The sequence below is a fragment of the Silene latifolia genome, chromosome 11 (assembly GCF_048544455.1).
Source record: "Silene latifolia isolate original U9 population chromosome 11, ASM4854445v1, whole genome shotgun sequence".
Lineage (NCBI taxonomy): Eukaryota > Viridiplantae > Streptophyta > Magnoliopsida > Caryophyllales > Caryophyllaceae > Silene > Silene latifolia.
The window spans coordinates 36,010,847-36,018,429 of record NC_133536.1 but is presented as its reverse complement, the minus strand read 5'-3'; the positions used below and the strand labels follow the sequence as shown (position 1 = coordinate 36,018,429).

At 38.5% G+C, this 7,583-nt stretch overlaps 1 long non-coding RNA gene across 5 annotated transcripts; it reads right to left on the bottom strand.

Moving 5' to 3' along the window:
- Positions 1-1,570: 1,570 nt before the first annotated feature.
- LOC141614786 (uncharacterized) lies at positions 1,571-4,865 on the bottom strand. 5 transcript variants are annotated; one of them, XR_012529369.1, is made up of 6 exons: positions 4,698-4,865; positions 4,340-4,490; positions 4,139-4,254; positions 2,938-3,007; positions 2,245-2,353; positions 1,571-1,772 (listed from the first exon to the last, which is right to left on the bottom strand). It is a non-coding gene; the product is annotated as an uncharacterized LOC141614786 (long non-coding RNA). The 5 variants fall into 5 exon arrangements; XR_012529370.1 differs by lacking the exon at positions 1,571-1,772 and adding an exon at positions 2,073-2,156; XR_012529368.1 differs by lacking the exon at positions 1,571-1,772 and having other exon boundaries at positions 2,081-2,353; positions 4,340-4,537.
- Positions 4,866-7,583: the final 2,718 nt, after the last annotated feature.

The following is a 7,583-nucleotide window of genomic DNA, read 5'->3' as shown; positions in this document are numbered from 1 at the left end:
CTGACCAGGAGCTGGCTAACCTCAACACTACTTACCCTGAGCTCTGCAAACTTCATACTGATGAGGAAGTGGATTCTCCACCATCCAAGGAAAAAAGTGGTGATGCTGAAGGGGAAGGAGGTGAAGATGAAGAAGAAGAGGCTGCTGATGAGGGAATTGGTTTTGCTACAGCTTCCAAAGCAGGCTAATTTTTGTTGTTTTGTGGGGTTTTGTTTTGTGTATTTTTGGCCTATCCAGGGGGGGATGTTCCCTAGACAAATAGTTGGTTTTTAAATTTGTTTTTTGTTGGTTTTTGAGTGTTCCTGGATAAACAGTTGTTTCTCTTGCCCTGGTAAGGATATATTCCTGGGTAAGCATTTTGTTAAGGCATAAATATATCGTTTTCCCCCTTGATTCTCTTGCTTTGCTTGAGTGGCTTGATTTGTACCTGTAAATAATTCACTTGACATTTTTCTGTTAGAATAATGCCTGTCAGGAGGGCTTATGGCCCTCATTCCTGTATTTTGGGAAATGGTGGCTCTGTTTGCCTGTCAGGAGGGCTTGTTTCTAAAATGAGGGTGGTTGCCAGTCAGGAGGGCTTATGGCCCTCAGCCTGTCAGGAGGGCTTATTTTGACAAGTAGTCTGGTCTATTCCACCATTGTACTTGTCTTTTATGTACTGAGCTCAGTTTAGTTTTTAGGTCAGGCAGGCAGGTGCCGAATTGTAGAGCAATTCAGGAATGCTTTTCAGGTTAGGTGGAGTGGCCCTCAATCCTGAATATTTATTTAAGCCTTAAGTGCAGCATATAATAAATAAAAAGAAGGCGTGAAACAAGTTTTCAGAATTTGGTAAGGAATGATTTGAATAAACACCCTAGGCAGAGCTAAAAGTAACAGACATGTTTCAGGCAATTTAGCACATAGCAGGAAGGCAGATTCCTTATATATTTTCCTATAAGATTCTATTGACACATATATGGAGTGGATAGTTTTACCTGCTTCTTGATTAAACATGAAATAACTTTAAGTGGGAAATGTTCCAGGATCTGGGGATCATCTCTCCTTCCAAAGTTTGTAGCCTGTAAGCTCCTTGTCCTACTATTGAATCAATTAGATATGGTCCTTCCCATGTGGGAGCTAGTTTGCCTGCGTTTTTCTCTCTGGTGTTGGGGAAGACTTTTCTTAGGACCAGGTCTCCTTCCTTGAATATTCTGATGTCACTACTACAAAAAACATCAAAGAAACCAGTTAAAAATGCCATAAGAAACCGGTTTATAACCGATCTCTAGCTCATAGGTGTCTTAGCCTAAGAGACCGGTTATTTGAACCGGCTTCTTTGGTTATATCAAAGAAACCGGTTGACACCAAAAACTGGTTTCTTTTACTAGTAGTTAAGACACCAGTTATTGGCCAAAACCGGTTTCTTTGATATTACCTTTGAAACCAGTTTTGGATTAAAACCGGTCTCTTTGATATTATCTTTGAAACCAGTTTTGACCTTAAACCGGTCTCTTATATTTTATTTAAAAACAAAAAAAAAAGAATTCAAACAATTCGAGACCTATATATTATTAATCAAAAATTATAATCATTAAAATATTACAATTATTAAATTATATAATCACCATCAACATCCAAAAGCAACCAATCTTACAATTATATTGGATTCGTATAAACTAATCTCCAATTATACACGGAACAAATCTAGCAAAATACTAACTCTTCAAGTTAACTTTGTCGTCAAAATCATCTAATCTGTACCCAAACTCGAAGACATCACTCTAGCCTTGCTCCTGCACAAAGGGATAAAAAACAGGCAGAAAAGAAAAAAAAAACAGTACTGCACATAGTACGTACTCCTGATTCATAGTCTGTGTGGTCGATGTTTTTAAATCCCCTACACTATAGACAATATAATCACGCAACCAAGGCAGAACACCGTTCTTTGACTAATAGCAACACAATGAGTAAAGTAAATGATTACTTGTAAACTTATTTGAATCAAAATCAGTTAAATTGATCGACCCTAATTAGCAAGTCTAACCATTTATGTCTGATATTTCAAACACAACAATAATAAAGCTATAATAGATGAAAAATGAGTACCTATTATCAAGGAACTGGCTCAAAGGAAAAGAAAGCAATTGTTTTGAGGTTGATAAAACTCCCTATGTGTACTTAATCAAACAAAAGAAACCGGTTTTATATACAACACGAATATGAATAATGATAAAATTAAGCAAATGGGTGAGAAAAGGTGCATACCAAGCACATTGCTCCACTGAGGAGTAGTCAATACCAAGTCGGATCCAGTAAGTGCCTCATTTGGAGTACCATCGAAACTTTCTAGGCTTAGCCTGTATGTAGGATCAACCTGAAATGAAAATTCAAGAAAAAGATAATGTGGAATGAAAGGAGAGTAGTCTTTTTAGTTGTGGCTTAATTTCGGAACACTGTCACCACAGGTTTTTTTTATTATTATAGCAGTTATATTTATTAATTTCCTGATGACCGACTTAATTACCTATGTATAGCTTGTCATTTATATTACTCAGTCTCGTCTAAGATGTGTCATGTCCGACTGTCGGACATGGTTATTTTGGTTGAAATTTTCATTTCTTTGATCTGAAATAGTGTTGAATGGCTTTATGTTGGACACGCGAGACATGATGGTGAAAGTTGTACAGAATACGATGCACTTGTCAAGGATATGGGAACGACTTCATTACTGCAGCCCCTTACAACACGACCGAAAAATTGTTGTTAATGTTGTATCAATACTAGACATATCAACTAATAATTAAAAGCTTATCAGTTTATTGCACCGTAGTGCGCTGAAAATTTGTGACTGATGCTGAAAACTAGCTAATAAAACGGTCACAGGGCTGCTTCAGGATGATTAGATAAAGCAATAGGAGATATTGAAACTTAAATGGAAGTGGAGACTAGAAACATTACAACAATCTTGTAGCCGAATCTGAACTCCGTTGCATTCCGCATCTTGCTGTTTTAATAATCTCCTCATCCTCTACAATACTGACTCACTATCAGCAACACGTCTTTGGTTATCATCATATCCATACATTAATACTTAATATAAGAAGACGTATATAAACTACTCCTAAGTAGATAAATGGAGAAAATAAAAGCACTAACTTGATAAACCTCAGAAGCTAGATTCCTATAAAGTGTGTCCCCGTATATAGGATACAACATCATTACCCCGCTAAATATAGATAAGTGGTTGTTGCCCCAATATACGGAGCTCCAATGGCATGTATGTACTATGTAGGATACAACATCATTACCCAATATATATGTAGATACAATGGCAGGAAACCAAAATGAATTTCGGAAATTAAAATAGAAATATAAACAATATACGGAGCTTGTTCATTTGCTATTACGGCTTTCCAAATGGCTTCACCAAAATGATAGTATTCAACAACACAAGAGACGCATAAGAGCAAGCACTTTGCAAAGATGGTTTCACCAAAAGGACTCCGAGTACGGCGATTGAATATAACCAAGCTCAACGAAGTTTAAACAGTATAAAAGGACGGTTTTTAGATGACCTATGTCCTGCTTTGAGAACTACTCCACACAAATGCTAAAAACCAGAATCGTAAGATAGTACATAATTTAACAAATGTTAAAAACCGAGTATGGCAAAGTGAATCATAGTTTTGCACCCTCTTATAGTAAGATAGTCTTGTTCTTGAACAATATTTGAACTGTCTCAATTCGGACTGTCCTATTTAGGGCTTTCTTGCTTAAAATCAGAATTAAGGAGATTATTATTTAACTTGACTTGTGGAAAGTGTAGCAACTTCGCCTAACTATAATTTAACAAATGCTAAAAACTGTAGTCATAAGGAAGCTAGCCAATTGGAAAGGCGTAATAATAACTGAACAAGCTCCGTATATTGGGTAAAATTGAAATAGAAACAAGAATAGAAGAAAAAGAGAGTGACCAAAGGAGAAAGGACGAAGTCGAAACCAACATCAATGTGGAATGAAAGAAGGTGAGGCATGTCATTGCTTTAGTCAGTCTCTACTCCACAGTAACGAGACTCCCCTTTATCCCGTGCTCTTTCACCCAACGGAGAGAGCAATAAACAAACAATTAAGTGAACGAAGCTCTAAAAAATTCACTTACAGGTCCAATTTCTCAAGCTTTTCCGGATGGCAGAACGCCACCACTAATGTCCTCTCCTTTTCCGAATTTGTGATTACCCGATGCACTACACTCTTGAACACGCCATTAGACATTACCTGAACAAGCATGTCATCCATTTTGAACCTCAAGGCCTTCTGCTGTTAGAAAGTTGTATGCAACAAACAAATAAAAGAAGATGACCTCGCCCAGATGACCAATGATGACAAATAGAGCACCAGGAATAACAGGAACCTTGTACCACTGGTTATTATTAAGAACCTCAAGGCCTTCAGTATCTAATAAGTTTATGGATATTGTTGTTCCATCGGCATGTCGTGGGAAGCCATGAACTCTGTCAGGGAATGGGCAATCTTCCTCCTCAATACTCAATACTCAATACTCAATACTCAATACTGATAAATTGATAAATTAATACAGAAAGAGCAATAAACGAATAATTAAGTGAACAAATCAATACCTAAACTATCATTTGCTCCTAAAAATTCAATCGAAATTAAAACCCTAAAAAATTAAAAAGAAATTGAAGAGAAATGAATACCTAAATCGAGGAACAAATATATGCAAACGATAATTTTGAGGAACATGCGATAGATTTGGCTAGAAAGAACTGTTGCCGATCTTCTTAAGAGTGCGTTTGGTGGTGGCGATGTGCGGTGAGGCGAGAAGTGGGGGTGTTAACTGATAGTGGTAAATGGAAAATTCCTACGTAAAATGAATTAAAAAAAGAATAAAAAAGATAATGGAAAATTCCCAAAAAGTTAAGAAACCGGTTTATATACAACCCGGTTTGTTAGCTTATTTTAAGAGACCAGTTTTACAAAATCAACGGTTTCTTATGTTAAGAGACCGGTTTGAGAATTAACAGGTTTCTTATTAGTGATCTCTTTGCTATTTTTTGTAGTAGTGTGTTGACATTCTTATTGTAACTTTTGGCTACTGCCTGTTGGTAGGAGGCTATCCTGACTTTTGCTGCATCCCTTAGTTCTTCAGTTAAGAGCAGGTTATCTTGCAATAGGGGTCTGTTCTCCTCTATGGTATTCAGGCTGCTTCTGGTGGTTGGCACATGAATTTCTCTGCTGAATTATCGCTTCACGACCATAGACCGGGGAATATGGTGTCTGGCATGTGGCTGTTTTGGGTGTAGTCCTGTCAGCCCACAGGACTAAGAGGAGTTCTTCTGCCCATCTTCCTTTTCTCCTTTTTATCTTTTTCTTCAGGCAACTGATTACTACTTTGTTGCTTGATTCTGCCTGACCGTTGGCTTTTGGATAGCCTGGTGTGGACGTGACTAGGTTGATATTCCATTGTGCACAGAAGTTTGCTGTTCTCTTTCCCACAAATTGTGTACCATTGTCACAGACTATTTCTGAAGGTATTCCATATCTGCATATGATATTCCGTTTGATGAATGATATGACATCCTTCTCTTTGACTTGCCTGTATGAATCTACTTCTATCCACTTAGAAAAGTAGTCAGTCATTGCTAGCATGAAAACTTTTTGTCCAGGCGCTTGAGCTAGTTTGCCTACTATGTCTATGCCCCATTTCATGAATGGCCAGGGGGCTGAGATGAAATGTAGTAGCTCTGATGGTTGGTGGATATAAGGGGAGTGGATTTGGCAGGCCTCACATTTTGAGCTGTATGCTATGCAGTCAGCTCTCAGGGTTGGCCAAAAATAGTCTGTCCTGAGAAATTTACTTGCCAGGCTTCTGCCACCTTTATGATTTCCACAGTATCCATCATGTATATCTTCTATGACTTGTTTGGCTTCATTTGGTTCCAGGCAACGTAGGTAAGGTCTAGCCTGAGACTTTTTAAATAACGTGTTATTAATAATTGTATAAGTAGAGGCTTTGATTTTCAGGGCCCATGCTTTGTTTTTATCTTTAGGGAGTATTCCCTGTAAGAACCAATCATAGTAGGGTTTGGTCCAAGAGGTTGTGTCCTTCTGAATGGGACAAATTTGATCAGGCCTTTCTATGGTTGGTTCCAACAGGTGAATGATGGGTATTTTATCAAACATAGCAGGGCTGAAGTTTGATCCCAGGCTGGCTAGGGCATCAGCCTAGGTATTTAAGTCCCTTGGTATTTGGTCAATGTCAAAGGTTTTGAATTTTTTGCAAAGGTTTTTGACATATTCTAAATAAAGCATCATTTTTGAATCTTTTGCTGCATATATTCCTTTGACTTGGTTGGAAATTAAGAGAGAGTCAGTTTTTACCTTGAGGTTTGCTACACCGAGTTCTATACATACCTTTAGTCCAGCAATCAGGGCTTCATACTCAGCTTCATTATTTGTGGCTTTGAATTCACAACTAATAGCCTGTGCAATTAGGTCTCCCTGTGGTGATTTATGGACTAGTCCTAGGCCAGTGCCTTTCATATTTGTTGCCCCATCTACGTGTAGGGTCCATTCCTGGTCTGTCTTATGGGTGTCAAGGTGATTTACGTCTTTTATGAGGTCTGGTTCTAGGGTAGGACTGAATTCAGCCACGAAGTCTGCTAATGCCTGAGACTTAATTGTTATCCTAGGTTCAAAGGTTATGTTATAGGTGCTAATTTGTACTGACCATTTTGCCATTCTGCCTGATAACTCAGGCTTTCTCAGGACAGATTTGATAGGCAGGTTGGTTCTTACAATAATTGGGTGGCTTTCAAAATAAGGTCGAAGTTTGGTGCAGGACATGACTAAAGCAAGTACGTATTTTTCAAGTAAGCCATACCTAGTTTCTGCATTTAGAAGACTCTTACTTACATAGTAGACTGGATGCTGTTGGCCGTCGATTTCTTTAGTCAGGACTCCACTTACTGCTGTCTCCGTGACAGATAGGTAGACCGCCAGGGGTTCTCCTTTGTCTGGTTTGGCAAGTAGTGGAGGTGTGGTTAGGTATGTTTTGAGATCTTGGAAGGCTGTCTCATGTTCAGGCAACCATTTGAATGTCTTGTTTTTCCTGAGTAAGTCATAGAATGCCTTGCACCTTTCTGATGATCTGGATATGAATCTATTCAGGGCTGCAACTCGTCCTGTCAGCTTTTGGATGTCTTTGACTGACATGGGGGATTCCAGTTCCAGTATGGCTTTTATTTGTTCTGGGCTGGCTTCTATTCCTCTTTTGGTTACCATGTAACCTAGGAATTTGCCTGAAGAGACTCCAAAGTGGCATTTGGAAGGGTTAAGCTTCATGTTGAATTCTTCCAGGATCTTGAGAGCTGTTTCCAAGTCCCTGACATGGTCTTCAGCCTTCTTTGATTTGACCACCATGTCATCAATATAGACTTCCATTGTGTCCCCTATTTGGTCCTTGAACATTGTATTGACCAGGCGTTGGTATGTTGCCCCTGCATTTTTCAGGCCAAAGGGCATTGCTGTGTAGCAATATATGCCTCTTTCCGTGATGAATACAGTATGTTCCTGGTCAGATG